This window comes from Salvelinus sp. IW2-2015, unplaced genomic scaffold, assembly GCF_002910315.2.
Source record: "Salvelinus sp. IW2-2015 unplaced genomic scaffold, ASM291031v2 Un_scaffold3306, whole genome shotgun sequence".
In the NCBI taxonomy this organism is placed as follows: domain Eukaryota; kingdom Metazoa; phylum Chordata; class Actinopteri; order Salmoniformes; family Salmonidae; genus Salvelinus; species Salvelinus sp. IW2-2015.
Genome location: NW_019944590.1, coordinates 31765 through 45513, shown reverse-complemented (window position 1 = coordinate 45513; position 13749 = coordinate 31765). Strand labels below are relative to the sequence as shown.

The window sequence follows — 13749 nt, the reverse complement described above, 5'->3', positions numbered from 1 at the left end:
ACACACACACACACACACACACACACCGTTATCTTGAAAAAGCTTTGAGGTTAATTGGTTTTGCGTCAGTAATAAATGGCAGCAATAAAGTGTTATCATAGTTATTAAAGTTAATAAACAAACATTTGAACCCAAAGTACACACTGCTTGTAATTTCACAAGCCATTCCATATTCTAAGCGCAGCCTCAGTTAACCTTTTTGTCATCAGTAAATACATAGAATGTTCTAGTCAGTCCCTCAGAGAGTTGCGTTCTAGTCAGTCCCTCACAGAGAGTTGTGTCCTGTCACAGCAAAGTTGAATCCTGTCTCATTGATGCTAGCAGGGTAGCCATGGAGCGTCCACAGTGGAGCCGGACCCAGCAGCTCGGGGTTAAACAGCTTGAAGATGTCTGGAACCACAGGGAAACAGAACCTTACTGATGGCTCTTGACACTGAACTCTTGTTAGGTAATTAAAACTGAAAACAAGAAATAAGCAAAGAGCAATTCTAAACGTGTATGTTGTGTTAATTTAATTTGATTTTATCTCTGGTTATGAAAACAGTAACACTTATATTGCAACTTACTTGCAAGTGTGATGACATCTTGATAAGTTCCATAACCTCCAATACTGTATAACACAAAGAAAAGGGACAATGAACTGACACCGATACCTACCCTTCACCAGAACCCCTAATCCTAACACAAAGAGGGTCAAGGKTCAAGATCYAAGATGGCGTAGCAGTCGGACGTGTGTTTTTTCTTGTTCCGTCTTGTCCCATGTAAATAGTCGGTTTCATCGTTTTTTTCGTATATATTTTAATCTCACTTTCCACCTATGATCTAAATATACTTTCCTGCAACCTGCCTCACCCAATGTGGTACGGATCTGCTATTTTTATACGTTATAGCTGGAACCTCCATCAGCAGCTAGCCAGSTAACTAGCTACTAGCTAGTTGTCACTGTTAACCACGGCTAGAGGTCTTCACCTTGGAGACCAGCCAGCTTTAGCTCGGTCAATACCTGCCAGTTTGCACAGCGGAACCCAGGGCATATCGGACAGCTTTTCTCCACCACATCACCGGATTCCTGCCGCAACCTCTGGACCATTACAACGGATCATCGCAGCTAGCTNCCACGGCTAGAGGTCTTCACCTTGGAGACCAGCCAGCTTTAGCTCGGTCAATACCTGCCAGTTTGCACAGCGGAACCCAGGGCATATCGGACAGCTTTTCTCCACCACATCACCGGATTCCTGCCGCAACCTCTGGACCATTACAACGGATCATCGCAGCTAGCTAGCTGCAACCGTGGCTACCGCTGGCTAACGCCCCTGTCCTGAAGCAAGCACCAGTTAGTCTTGAGCTAGCCTCGAGCTATGCCCATCTCCCGGCTAGCCGAAGAGGTATACCCGCTAATTCATGGGCTACAATACCTCTTTTGCCAATTGGCCTGGACCCTTTATTACCGACACGGAGCCCCRCCGATCCATCATGACTGGTCTGCCGACATAATCTTCCGATGTGGTTTCAACAGGCTTTTCCGTTGCGATGTCACCGAAGACCAATCTGYTAGCCCCGGCCCGCTAGATTTCCGAATGCCGTGACTTCCGCTCGCCTAGCGTAGTAGTGACTACYGGACTCACCTATTGCTGCTCATTGGACCCTATGATCACTCGGCTACACATGGCTCTCTCTAATGTCAGTATGCCTTSTCTTCTGCTRTTTYGGGTAGTTGTTTTATTTCACTGTAGARCCCCTTGTCCAGCTCAACATGCCTTAGATAGTTCTTTTGTCACACACCCCACACGAGASCTCACCTGGCTTAGCKKGTGTCTCCAGAGATGCAACCGCTCTCATYGTCACTCAATRCCTAGGTKTACCYCMACTGTACTCRCWYCCTACCATACCCTTGTCTGTATATTATGCCCTGAATCTATTCTACCACWCCCAGAAATCTGCCCCTTTCATTCTCTGTTCCCAATGCACTAGAAGACCAGTTCTTATAGCCKTTAGTCGTACCCTCATCCTACTCCTCCTCTGTTCCTCTGGTGATGTAGAGGTTAACMCAGACCCTGTAGCCCCCAGCACCACACCTATTCCCCAGGCGCTCTCATTTGTTGACTTCTGCAACCGTAAAAGCCTTGGTTTCATACATGTTATCAGAAGCCTCCTCCCTAAATTTGTTTTATTCACTGCTTTAGCACACTCTGCCAACCCTGATGTCCTAGCCGTGTCTGAATCCTAGCTTAGGAAGACCACCAAAAATTCTGAAATTTCCATCACCAACTACAACATTTTGCATCAAGATAGAACTGCCAAAGGGGGCAGAGTTGCAATCTACTGCAGAGATAGCCTGCAGAGTTCTGTCATACTATCCAGGTCTATGCCCAAACAGTTCGAGCTTCTGCTGTTGAAAATCCATCTCTCCAGAAATAAGACTCTCACAGTTGCCACTTGTTATAGACCCCCCTCAGCCCCCAGCTGTGCCCTTGACACCATATGTGAATTGATTGCCCCCCATCGATCTTCAGAGTTCGTACTGTTGGGTGACCTAAACTGGGATATGCTTAACACCCCCGGCCGTCCTGAATCTAAGCTAGATGCCTAATTCACGACAATCCATCAAGAAACTACCAGGTGACGAACCCCCAATCTGTAAACATGGGCACCGCTCATAGCTATCATCCTGATCAACTTGCCTCGATAAATAAACCTCTGCTGTGTTTCACCAGGATCTCAGCAATCATGCTCATTGCTCGCGTCCGTAATGGGCCTGCGTGTCAAACGGCACCGCCGCACACTGTGAGCAGGCCTTTCTAATCGACCTGGCCTGGGTATCCGGAAGGATACTTGACCTCACTCGCATCAGTAGAGGATGCCCTGGTTTGTTCTTTTAAAAGTGCTTTTCGTCACTCTTAAATAAGCATGCACGTTAAAAAATGTTAGATACTAAGAAAGATAAAGCTTTGGGTTCAGCATCCAGAGACTTGACTGCCCTTGACCAGCACAAAAACATCCTGTGGCGTACTGCCATTAGCAATCGGGAATAGCCCCGTGATATGCAACTTTTCAGGGAAGTGCAGACCAATATACACAGTCAGTTAGGAAGAGCTAGGCTACTTTCTTTCAAACAGAAATTTGCATCTAGTAGCACAATTCTCAAAAGTTCTGGACAACTGTAAAAGTTCATGGAGAATTACGAGGCAACCTCTTCCAGCTGCCCACTGCACTGAGGCTAGGAAACACTGCCACCCACTGATAATATCCACAATCGATTAGAATTTTCAATAAGATTTTTTCTACGCGCTGGCCATGCCTTTCACCTGGCTACCCCTGCCCCGTGCAACAGCTCTGCATCCCCCGCAGAATCTTGCCCCCCCCCCCCCCGCTCTCCTTCACCAAATCCAGACTGCTGATCTTCTGAAGAAGCTGCAAAATCCTGGATCCCAACAAATCAGCTGGCCTAGACCCTCTCTTTCTAAATTATCTGCAAATGGTTGCAACCCCTATTACTAGCTGTCCAACCTCTCTTCATCGTATCATCTGAGATTCCATTAGATTGGAAGCTGCCACAAGCATCCCCTCTTCAAAGGGGGACACACTCTACACCCAAACTGTTTCAGAACTATATCTAATCCTACCCTGGCTTTCTAAAGTTTCGAAAGCCAAGTTAACAAACAGTTCACCCGAGAACATTTCGAATCCCACCGTACTTCTCCACTATGCAATCTGGTTTTTTCCGAGCTGGTCATGGGTGCACCTCAGCCACGCTCAAGGTCCTACAACCGATATCATAACCTGATGAAGACAATACTGTGTCTTTCAGCCGTTTCATTTGACCTGGCAAGGTTTCAACTGTGGTCTGTCAATCACGCATTCTTATCGGCAGACCATCGCCTTGGTTTCTCGAATGAACTGCTCGCCTGGTTACCAACTTACTTCTCAGTTGAGTTCAGTGTGTAAATTTTGGTGGGCCTGTTTTATGGACCTCCTGGCATCCTCTATGGGCGTGCCACCGGGTTCAAATCTCGGGCTGTGACTTCTTTTCTCTGTATTTTATCAATGATGTGCTCTTTGCTGCTGGTGATTCCTCTGATCCACCTTACGCAGAATCACCCTTCATTCAACTTTCTGAGCTTCCATACAACATTCTTCGCGTGGCCTCCACTGCTCTGAAATGCTAGTACATAAATGCATGCTCTTCACCGATTTCTGACTAGCGCCGCTAGCATCATACTCTGGACGGTTTCTGACTTAGAATAATTGGGAAACTACAAATATCTAGGTGTCTGGGTAGACTAAACTCTCCTCCGACACACATTAAGCATCTCCCAATCAAAATTACATCTTGGGGAATTGGCTTCCTATTCTGCAACAAAGCCTCCTTCACTCATTTGCTGCCAAACATACCCTCGGTAAAACTGACCATCCTAAACCGATCCTTGACTTCGGCGATGTAATTAACAAAATAGCCTCCAACACTCCTACTCAGCAACTTGGATGCAGTCTATCACAGTTGCCATCTCGTTTTGTCACTAAGCACCATAAACATATACTACCACCCTTCCACTGCGACCTGTATGGCTCCTCGTTGGCTGGCCTTTCGCTAACATATTCGCGCCAACCCACTGGCTCCAGTCATTCTTATAAGTCCTTTGCTAGGTAAGCCCCGCCTTATCTCAGCTCACTGGTCACATAGGCAGCACCTACCCGTAGCATGCGCTTCCAGCAGGTATATTTCACTTTTTGATCACCAAACGCCAATTCCCCTCCTTTGGGCCGCTTTCCTTACAGGTTTCTCGCTGCCAATGACTGGAACGAATTGAAAGAGAATACTGAAGCTGGAGCACTCCATATCTCCTTCCTAGCTTTAAGCACCAGTGTCAAGAGCACTCACAGATAACTGCACCTGTACATAGCCCATCTGTTTAAATAGCCATCCAACTACCTATCCCCATACTGTTATTTTTTTGCTCCTTTGCACCCAGTATCTTCTACTTGCACATCATCTTCTGCAAATCTATGTCGGTGTTAATATTGCTAATTGTAATTGTTTTGGCCACTATGGCCGATTTATTGCCTTAAACCTCTTAACTTACTTATTTGCACACACTGTATATCGACTCTTTTCTATTGTGTTCTTGACTGGTACGTTTGTTTTATTTCCCATGGGTATCTGTGTTTTGTTGTTTGTGTCGACTGCTTTGCTTTATTTTGACAGGTCCACAGTTTGTTAGAATGAATTGCTCGCACTGACCCTACCAGGTTATAAAGTGAAATAAAAAGGCTTCTTAACAGCTTCTACCCCCAAGCATCAGACCCTGCTTGAACAGCTAATCAACAGGGCTACCCAGACCCCTCTTTTACCTGCTGCTACTCTCTTGTTTACGTATCTATGCATAGTCCATTTACTCTACCTACATGTAATATTACGCACTTACCTCAACTAACCGCCCCCCCCGACATTGACTTGTTACTGGTACCCTCTCATCACCCCCTGTATATAGCCTCACATTGACACCTGTCCGTAAATACCCTGTATATAGCCTCCACATTGCTCTGTACCGTAATACCTGTATAAGCCTCCACATTGACTCTGTGCCGTAATACCCTGTAATATAGCCTCCACATTGACTCTGTACGTAATACCTGTATATAGCCTCCACTTGACTCTGTGCCGTAATACCCTGTTATAGCCTCCACAGTTGACTCTGTCGTAACCCTGGTATATAGCCTCCCATTGACTCGGTACCTAAGTACCCTGTATATAGCTCCACATTTGACCTGTCAACCCTTATATAGCCTCCACATGTACCTAATCCTGTTATATACCTCACATTGTACCATAATACCGTGTATATAGCCTCCACATTGTACCGTAATACCTGTATAAATAGCCTCCACATTGTACCGTAATACCCTTTATTAGCCTCCACACTTGTACCATAATACCTGTATAATAGCCTCCACATTGTACCTAATACTGTATATAGCTCCACATTGTACCATACTACCTGTTAATAGCCTCCACATTGTACCATAATACCTGTTAGTCAGCCTCCACAAATGGTACCGTAATACCCTTATATAGCGTCCACATTGTACCGTAATACCCTGTACTATAGCCTCTAGCTTGTTTATATTTTACTGCATTTTTTTTTTTAATTTTTTCTTACATTTTAACTTCTTAAAGCATTGTTGGTTAAGGGCTTGTAGTAAGCATTATACTGTAAGGTCTTTACCACCTGTTGTATTCAGCGCATGTGACAATAAACATTTGATTTGAGTTCAACTTTATTGTTGAAGTAAAAATCACCTCCATGAAACATGCCGATATTCAAAGGGACTGACAGAATGGTGGCAGCATTGGCAGTCAATAGCGTGTCTGCAACAGAGACACACAGTCATTCACTACATTGGCCAAGACATTATTCACCACATTTGTTAAGGAGGAAAGTGACATATTTACTGAGCTGAATAGCTAGTGATGGTGGACAGTTAATTCACCACCGTCAGAGAGTCCCCAGAGCTGCTATGACTTTTGATATCTGCAGCTTTCACCAACTCCACTGGAATCAAAGGACATCAGCATTACAAGAACACATACACAAAGACTGTTTGGCTGCAGTGTTTCTGAAACAACTTTTTCCGGTGTGTTTTTCTCTCAGTTGAATTAAGGACCCGTTTTGTAATTAGACTCACCTGAGGTGAGAAGGAGAGGAAAGGAACAGGAGGAGAGACCTCACCTGATGGGTGGGAACCGTGGGGAGGGGCTCATGTCTGGGCAGTGGAAAGACAGGTGTGATTGTGGTCGCAGGGAACACCTGGACACCAAGACAATAATAAACATGTATGAACTAGCGATGTTGCTAAGGTGATGTTTGTGGAGGGTTAGGGGTTAGGGTTAGGGGTTAGGGTTGGGTAGGGGTTAGGGTTGGTTAGGTTAGGGTTAGGTTAGGGTTTTAGGGTTAGGGTTAGGGTTAGGGTTAGGGTTAGGTTAGGGTTAGGGGTTAGGGTTAGGGTAGGCGTTGGTTTAGGGTTAGGGTTGTAGGGTTAGGGTTAGGGTTAGGGGTTAGGGTTAGGGTTAGGGTTAGGGGTTAGGGGTTAGGGTTAGGGGTTAGGGTTAGGGTTTAGGGTTAGGGTTAGGGGTTAGGGTTAGGGTTTAGGGTTAGGGGTTAGGGTTAGGGGTTAGGGTTAGGGTTAGGGTTAGGGGTTAGGGGTTAGGGTTAGGGTTAGGTGTAATCTACAGTACCTTCAGATTCTCCTTCACTTCATTCTGAGGCTGGTTGGACTCCTGCCACCTTTCGTTGCCTTGAGAGAATTATTAGAAAGTAAACATACATACATACTGGTGTGCAATGTTGTATGGAGTGCATGTAACATTATATGGAGGCTTTTGAATAATGGTGATGCTTGTCATTCAGGAACTTAAAGTGTTAAATAAATATAACTGTCTCTCTAGAAAACAACCTGTACTTACCATGAACACAAAAGCAGGCTAGTTACAGGCTGAAAACAGGGCTGTAGCATCATGGATCTTGTCCCTCACGTGGACAGTGTTTTTAAATGAGCTGTTATTTGGAATTCATTTGACTTTGAGTGAGCCTTCTCAAGCTGTATAAATATTAATAATGTGCAAAGTCTGTCTTGATTATTGTAGAAAAGTTAGCGGACATGACTGTTCTCACCATATCTGATTACATTAATGGTGGAAGGCCACTTAGAAAATAAAATGAATACATTTGTAGTCAAATGCATAGATCAGACTGCTTCTCATTAGGATGTGTTACTCAATATGATTCATTTACATTTCCCATTTGTAAACTTCCTCACCCAAACCAGAAACTATTTCATATTTTTCATCACGTTTTGAGGTATTTTTATTTATTTTATAACTGGCAGTCAATTAGAACAAATTCTTATTTTAAATGAATGCCTAGGGACAGTGGGTTAACTGTCCTTGTTCAGGGGAGAACAACAAGATTTGTACCTTTGTTCAGCTCTGGGATTCGGATCTTGCAACCTCCGTTGTACTAGTCCAACACTCTAACCACTAGAGCTACCACCTCCACCTCCATACACCCTCCGCTCTAACCAATAGGCTACCCTGCCCGACTCTACACTCTAACCACTTAGGCGTTCCTGCCGCCTCTACAGCTCTACACCACTAGGCTACTGCCGCTCTCACGTCTAACCACTAGGCTACTGCCACCTCTACACTCTAACCCCTAGGCCTAACCGCCACCCTCTACACTCTAAACTCTACTGGCTTACCTCCTACACTAGCCCTGCGCCTCTCTACACTCTAACCACTAGGCTACCTGCCACCTCTACACTCTACCACTAGGGGCTACCTGTCCGCCTCTACACTCTAACCAACTAGGATAACCTGCCACCCAAATGTAAAACCCTCCCAATTTACTCAATAGAATAGTACATTTAGTATAATTGTTTGAGGGGAAATGTACTTTTATTTGCTTCAACGTAGCACAATCGCTGGCGCAGTCGCTGGCGCAGTCGCTGGCGCAGTCGCTGGCGCAGTCGCTGGCGCAGTCGCTGGCGCAATCGCTGGCGCAGTGCTTAACAAGGCTAGCTCTGTTGCTAGTACTTCAACAAGCATGACTTTGAAAGGGCAGAACATAGAACCAGGCTCGTGGTCGGCCTTGCAATCATCCCTACAGAAGGGCATGGAAGAAATGGGCGGAGTCAGCACCATTCTTGAATCTCTTGAATCGGATGTTTCTCAGGTCAAACGATGGAAAGTGGCGCAGTCGCTGGCGCAATCGCTGGCGCAGTGCTTAACAAGGCTAGCTCTGTTGCTAGTACTTCAACAAGCATGACTTTGAAAGGGCAGAACATAGAACCAGGCTCGTGGTCGGCCTTGCAATCATCCCTACAGAAGGGCATGGAAGAAATGGGCGGAGTCAGCACCATTCTTGAATCTCTTGAATCGGATGTTTCTCAGGTCAAACGATGGAAAGAAGATGTATCTGTCATATCATAGAGATGAGGCAAAGCAGCTAATGGAATTCCTCAAGAAAAACTCAGAGGACCAGAAATAAGGGCATGGATGGCATAGATATATTGGCCGGTGAGTTCTTTATGGGACAGTGTCTGTGTGACATACTATCACAAAGACACTGAAATGACAAYTAGGCTAACTAATAGCTACAKTATTTAGCTATTTGTCTATTTCAGACTGTATAGCTACAATGCTATTTTGGTAACTGGAGGTTTAGCCGGTTGGCTACTCAGTGACTGTACTCAAGTTGCCTGGTCAAAACTACCCTTAAGCAAATATGTCGGTAAAGTAAATATATGGAACTAACAACATTGACATTATTTTAATTGATCTGATTAGATATGGTTGCCCTTTCCTTTAATTTCAGTTTTGTTTATTTTTCTTCTCTACTCTTTTTACTTATTGSCATTTGGTGGGTGGATACAAGTATTGTTATGCTGGTTAAATAAGTGTAAGGGGGTGCACGCTTTCATATTTCCTTTTTATATTTGTTTTACGAAGGTGTGCTGTATATTTTCAAGTAGATGGCTAAATTGAGAAGGGGAGGGGATTGGGGGGCTTGGGACTAGGGTGACCACTTGTAGTGTCTCGCAAGGGAGGGCTTTAAAAACTTGTTAGGGCTAGGGTCCTTTCTCCAGAATTTCCTCCTGACTGACGTGCCCAAAGTAAACTGCCTGTTACTCAGGCCCAGAAGCCAAGGGATACTGCTATATACAGTGGGGAGAACAAGTATTGATGACACTGACAATTTTGCAGGTTTTCCTACTTACAAAGCATGTAGAGGTCTGTAATTTTATCATAGGTACACTTCAACTGTGAGAAAGGAATCTAAAACAAAAATCCAGAAAATCACATTGTATGATTTTAAGTAATTAATTTGCATTTTATTGCATGACATAAGTATTTGATCACCTACCAACCAGTAAGAATTCCGTCTCTCACAGACCTGTTAGTTTTTCTTTAAGAAGCCCTCTGTTCTCCACTCATTACCTGTATTAACTGCACCGTTTGAACTCGTTAACTGTATAAAAGACACCTGTCCACCACCAATCAAACAGACTCCAACCTCTCCACAATGGCCAAGACCAGAGAGCTGTGTAAGGACATCAGGGATAAATTGTAACCTGTACAAGGCTGGGTGGCTACAGGGACAATAGCCAAGCAGCTTGTGTGAGAAGGCAACAACTGTTGGCACAATATTAGAAAATGGAAGAAGTTCAAATGACGGTCAATCACCCTCGGTCTGGGGCTCCATGCAAGATCTCACCTCGTGGGCATCAATGATCATGAGGCATCAATGATCATGAGGAATGTGAGGATCAGCCAGAACTACACGGCAGGACCTGGTCAATGACCTGAAGAGAGCTGGGACCACAGTCTCAAAGAAACCATTAGTAACACACTACGCCGTCATGGATTAAAATCCGGCAGCGCACAAGGTCCCCCTGCTCAAGCCAAGCGCATGGCCAGGCCCGTCTGAAGTTTGCCAATGACCATCTGGATGATCCAGAGGGAATGGAGAAGGTCATGTGTGATGAGACAAAAATAGAGCTTTTTGCTCTAAACTCACTCGCCGTGTTGAGGAATAGAAGGATGAGTACAACCCCAAGAACACCATCCCAACCGTGAAGCATGAGGTGGAAACATCGTTCTTTGGGATGCTTTTCTGCAAAAGGACAGGACGACTGCACCGTATTGAGGGAGATGGATGGGCCATGTATCGCGAGATCTTGAACCAACAACCTCCTTCCCTCAGTAAGAGCATTGAAGATGGTCGTGGCTGGGTCTTCCAGCATGACAACGACCCGAAACACACAGCCAGGGCAAATAAGGAGTGGCTCCTAAGAAGCATCTCAAGGTCCTGGAGTGGCCTAGCCAGTCTCCAGACCTGAACCCAATAGAAAATCTTTGGAGGGAGCCCAAATGCGTATTGCCCAGCGACAGCCCGAAACCTGAAGGATCTGGAGAAGGTCTGTTATGGAGGAGTGGGCCAAAATCCCTGCTGCAGTGTGTGCTAACCTTGGTCAAGAACTACAGGAAACGTAGTATCTCTGTAATTGCAAACTAAGGTTTCTGTACCAAATATTCAGTTCTTGCTTTTCTGATGTATCAAATACTTATGTCATGCAATAAAATGCAAATTAATTACTTAAAAATCATACAATGTGATTTTCTGGATTTTTGTTTTTAGATTCCTTCTTCACAGTTGAAGTATACCTATGATAAAAATGACAGACCTCTACAGCTTTGTAAGTAGGAAAACCTGCAAAATCGGCAGTGTTACAAATATTTTTCTCCCCACTGTAATTGGTACCATTGGATAGAAAACACTTTTTAGTTTGTAGGAATGTTAAACTAATGTATGAGACTATAACACACATTGTATGGTAGGAAAAATCCAAACGAAAACCAAACAGATTTCTTTTTTGGAGAGCCTATTCTCTTTCAATGGGAAAGCTATGGTCCTATGCAATTCCAGCTCCGAATTGCAATTCATATGGGATTCACTAGATGTCAGCGATCTTTGTTCAAGTTTCAGGCTGGTGGAAGTCAGGAGCAGGAGAGCAGAGATGAGCGGACAAAGCCTTTACTGGGGCAATCATTTGAACAGAACGCAACCGCCGTCACAAAAACAAATGCCCAAATACAAGTGAGGCAGCATAAAGTACCAGCAAACAAATACAAAATACGGCTGCCACAAAGCCGGGTATAAAACAAAACCCGGCGCAAACCTGCCGGAGCGTGCAACCTGACAATAAACAATTTCACACACAGACATGGGGGGAACAGAGTGTTAAATACACGACATGTAATGAGGGAAATGTAACCAGGTGTGTGGGAAAACAAGACAAACAAATGGAAAATGAAAGGTGGATCGGCGATGGCTGGAAGACCGGTGACGTCGACCGCAGAACGCCGCCCAAACAAGGAGAGGAACCGACTTCGGCAGAAGTCGTGACAGTTATCCAAGAAAAATACTGAGTCACTGTTGAAACAAGTCTGTGATCTGAAGTTTCAATTACAAGAGATCTATAACAAAAAGGCTGAATATGCAATGTTTCAAACTGACGAAAGTGAATTAAATAAATTATTGGCTAGACAATTGAAACAAAAAGATGCCAGTTTCGTAATACCTGCTATCAAAAATGGAGGTGGGAGGTAATGACTGGTACAAAAGATATTAACAATGTGTCTTGTGACTTTATTCAGCTCTTTATAAGTCTGAATGTTACTGAGACCCAACAAAATGTAATGCCATTCTTTATAAGATAGAGCTTCGGGGGCCAAATACAGGATGTGGATGCTCCTATATTAGAATCTGAGATAAGAACAGCCATCACATCATAATGAAGGGTTGAAAGTCACCAGTATTAGAAGGTTTCCAGTTGAGTMCTGTAACAGGAATTTTGACGTATTAACTCCTATATCAACACCTATGTATGCAGGAGCTCTTGAACTGGAGCAGCTACCTGACACTTAATAAGGCACTAATCTCATTCATTCTCAAGAAGGATAGAGACCCCACTGACCCCAGTTTTCGCCCTTTCAGTTTAATTGGAGTTGATTGTTGATTGTACTTTGGTGCTCTCCAAAGTACAAGCCATGAGGCTAGATGTTTACCTCATATTAAAAAGTAGAACCTCCACATACAATCTTAGACATTTGCTTTTTTTTTGTCAAAAAGAGGATACTCGGGTGGCAGCCCTTTCCCTAGATGCAGAGAAGGTATTCGATAGGGTGGAGTGGGGCTTTTTGACATATACACTTGAGAAGTTTGGCCCTGGATTTATCAAGTGGGTTAAGGTCACAGTTATGAAAACTTAGGACACTAAAGAGGCATTTCTACTGACTCTGAAAAACACCAAAGAAAGATKCCCAGGGACCCTTATCTGCGTGAAAGAGCCTTTGGCATGCTGCAAGGAGGCATGAGGATACTCCAATCCAAGAGCAGCGGTCCTCACAAATGGTATGATCTCTTCCTTTAAAAAAAAATCTGTTGAGTGGAACCCTGCAGGGTAGTCCTCTCTCACCTCTCCTTTTTACTGTATTTTTTGAGCCTTTGCAGCAGCAATCAGAGCTGAATCAGGAATCAAAGGAGTGATGGGAGGTGCCAGAGAGCATAACCTGTTTTTATATGCTGACGATATATTGTTACTTATTAGGGAACTGACCACATCAATCTCTTTGGTTTTGAACACAATTGGCATTTTCTCACAGATATCTGGTTATAAGATTAATTGGCAGAGGCTATGCCTGTWTCCAAATTCTGTCCTCCTGTTGCAATTACTTCATTACAGATCAAATGGGTACCATCAGGGATGAAATAACTGGGTATAAAATTGAGCAACGAACTACAGAATATCGTGCAAATTTATATGATGCCACTACTACAAAAAATAAAGAATTGTAAGGCCTTACAACAGGCTTACAAGCCCTCAGTCCAGCCTCTCTCAGCATATTGCGGACAGTCTGAGCACTGATGGAGGGATTGTGCATTCCTGGTTAACTCGGGCAGTTGTTGTTGCCATCCTGTACCTGTCCCGCAGGTGTGATGTTCGGATGTACCGATCCTGTGCAGGTGTTGTTACACGTGGTCTGCCACTGCGAGGACGATCAGCTGTCCGTCCTGTCCTCCTGTAGCGCTGTCTTAGGCTCTCACAGTACGGACATTGCAATTTATTGCCCTGGCCACATCTGGCCGTCTCATGCCTCCTTGCAGCATGCCTGAGGCACATTCACGCATA

At 44.4% G+C, this 13749-nt stretch overlaps 1 protein-coding gene across 1 annotated transcript in view; it reads right to left on the bottom strand.

The window, feature by feature from the left end:
• LOC112075634 (phospholipase B1, membrane-associated-like) overlaps nt 1–7549 on the bottom strand; it is a 26570-nt gene extending 19021 nt beyond the window's left edge. Inside the window, exons 1-7 of the mRNA XM_070440989.1 lie at nt 7463–7549; nt 7235–7293; nt 6729–6806; nt 6493–6551; nt 6299–6367; nt 567–610; nt 217–390 (exon numbers count right to left, since the gene is read on the bottom strand). The gene's annotated coding sequence lies outside the window, so the exon portion shown is untranslated. The remainder of the gene's footprint in view (nt 1–216; nt 391–566; nt 611–6298; nt 6368–6492; nt 6552–6728; nt 6807–7234; nt 7294–7462) is intronic.
• Nucleotides 7550–13749: the final 6200 nt, after the last annotated feature.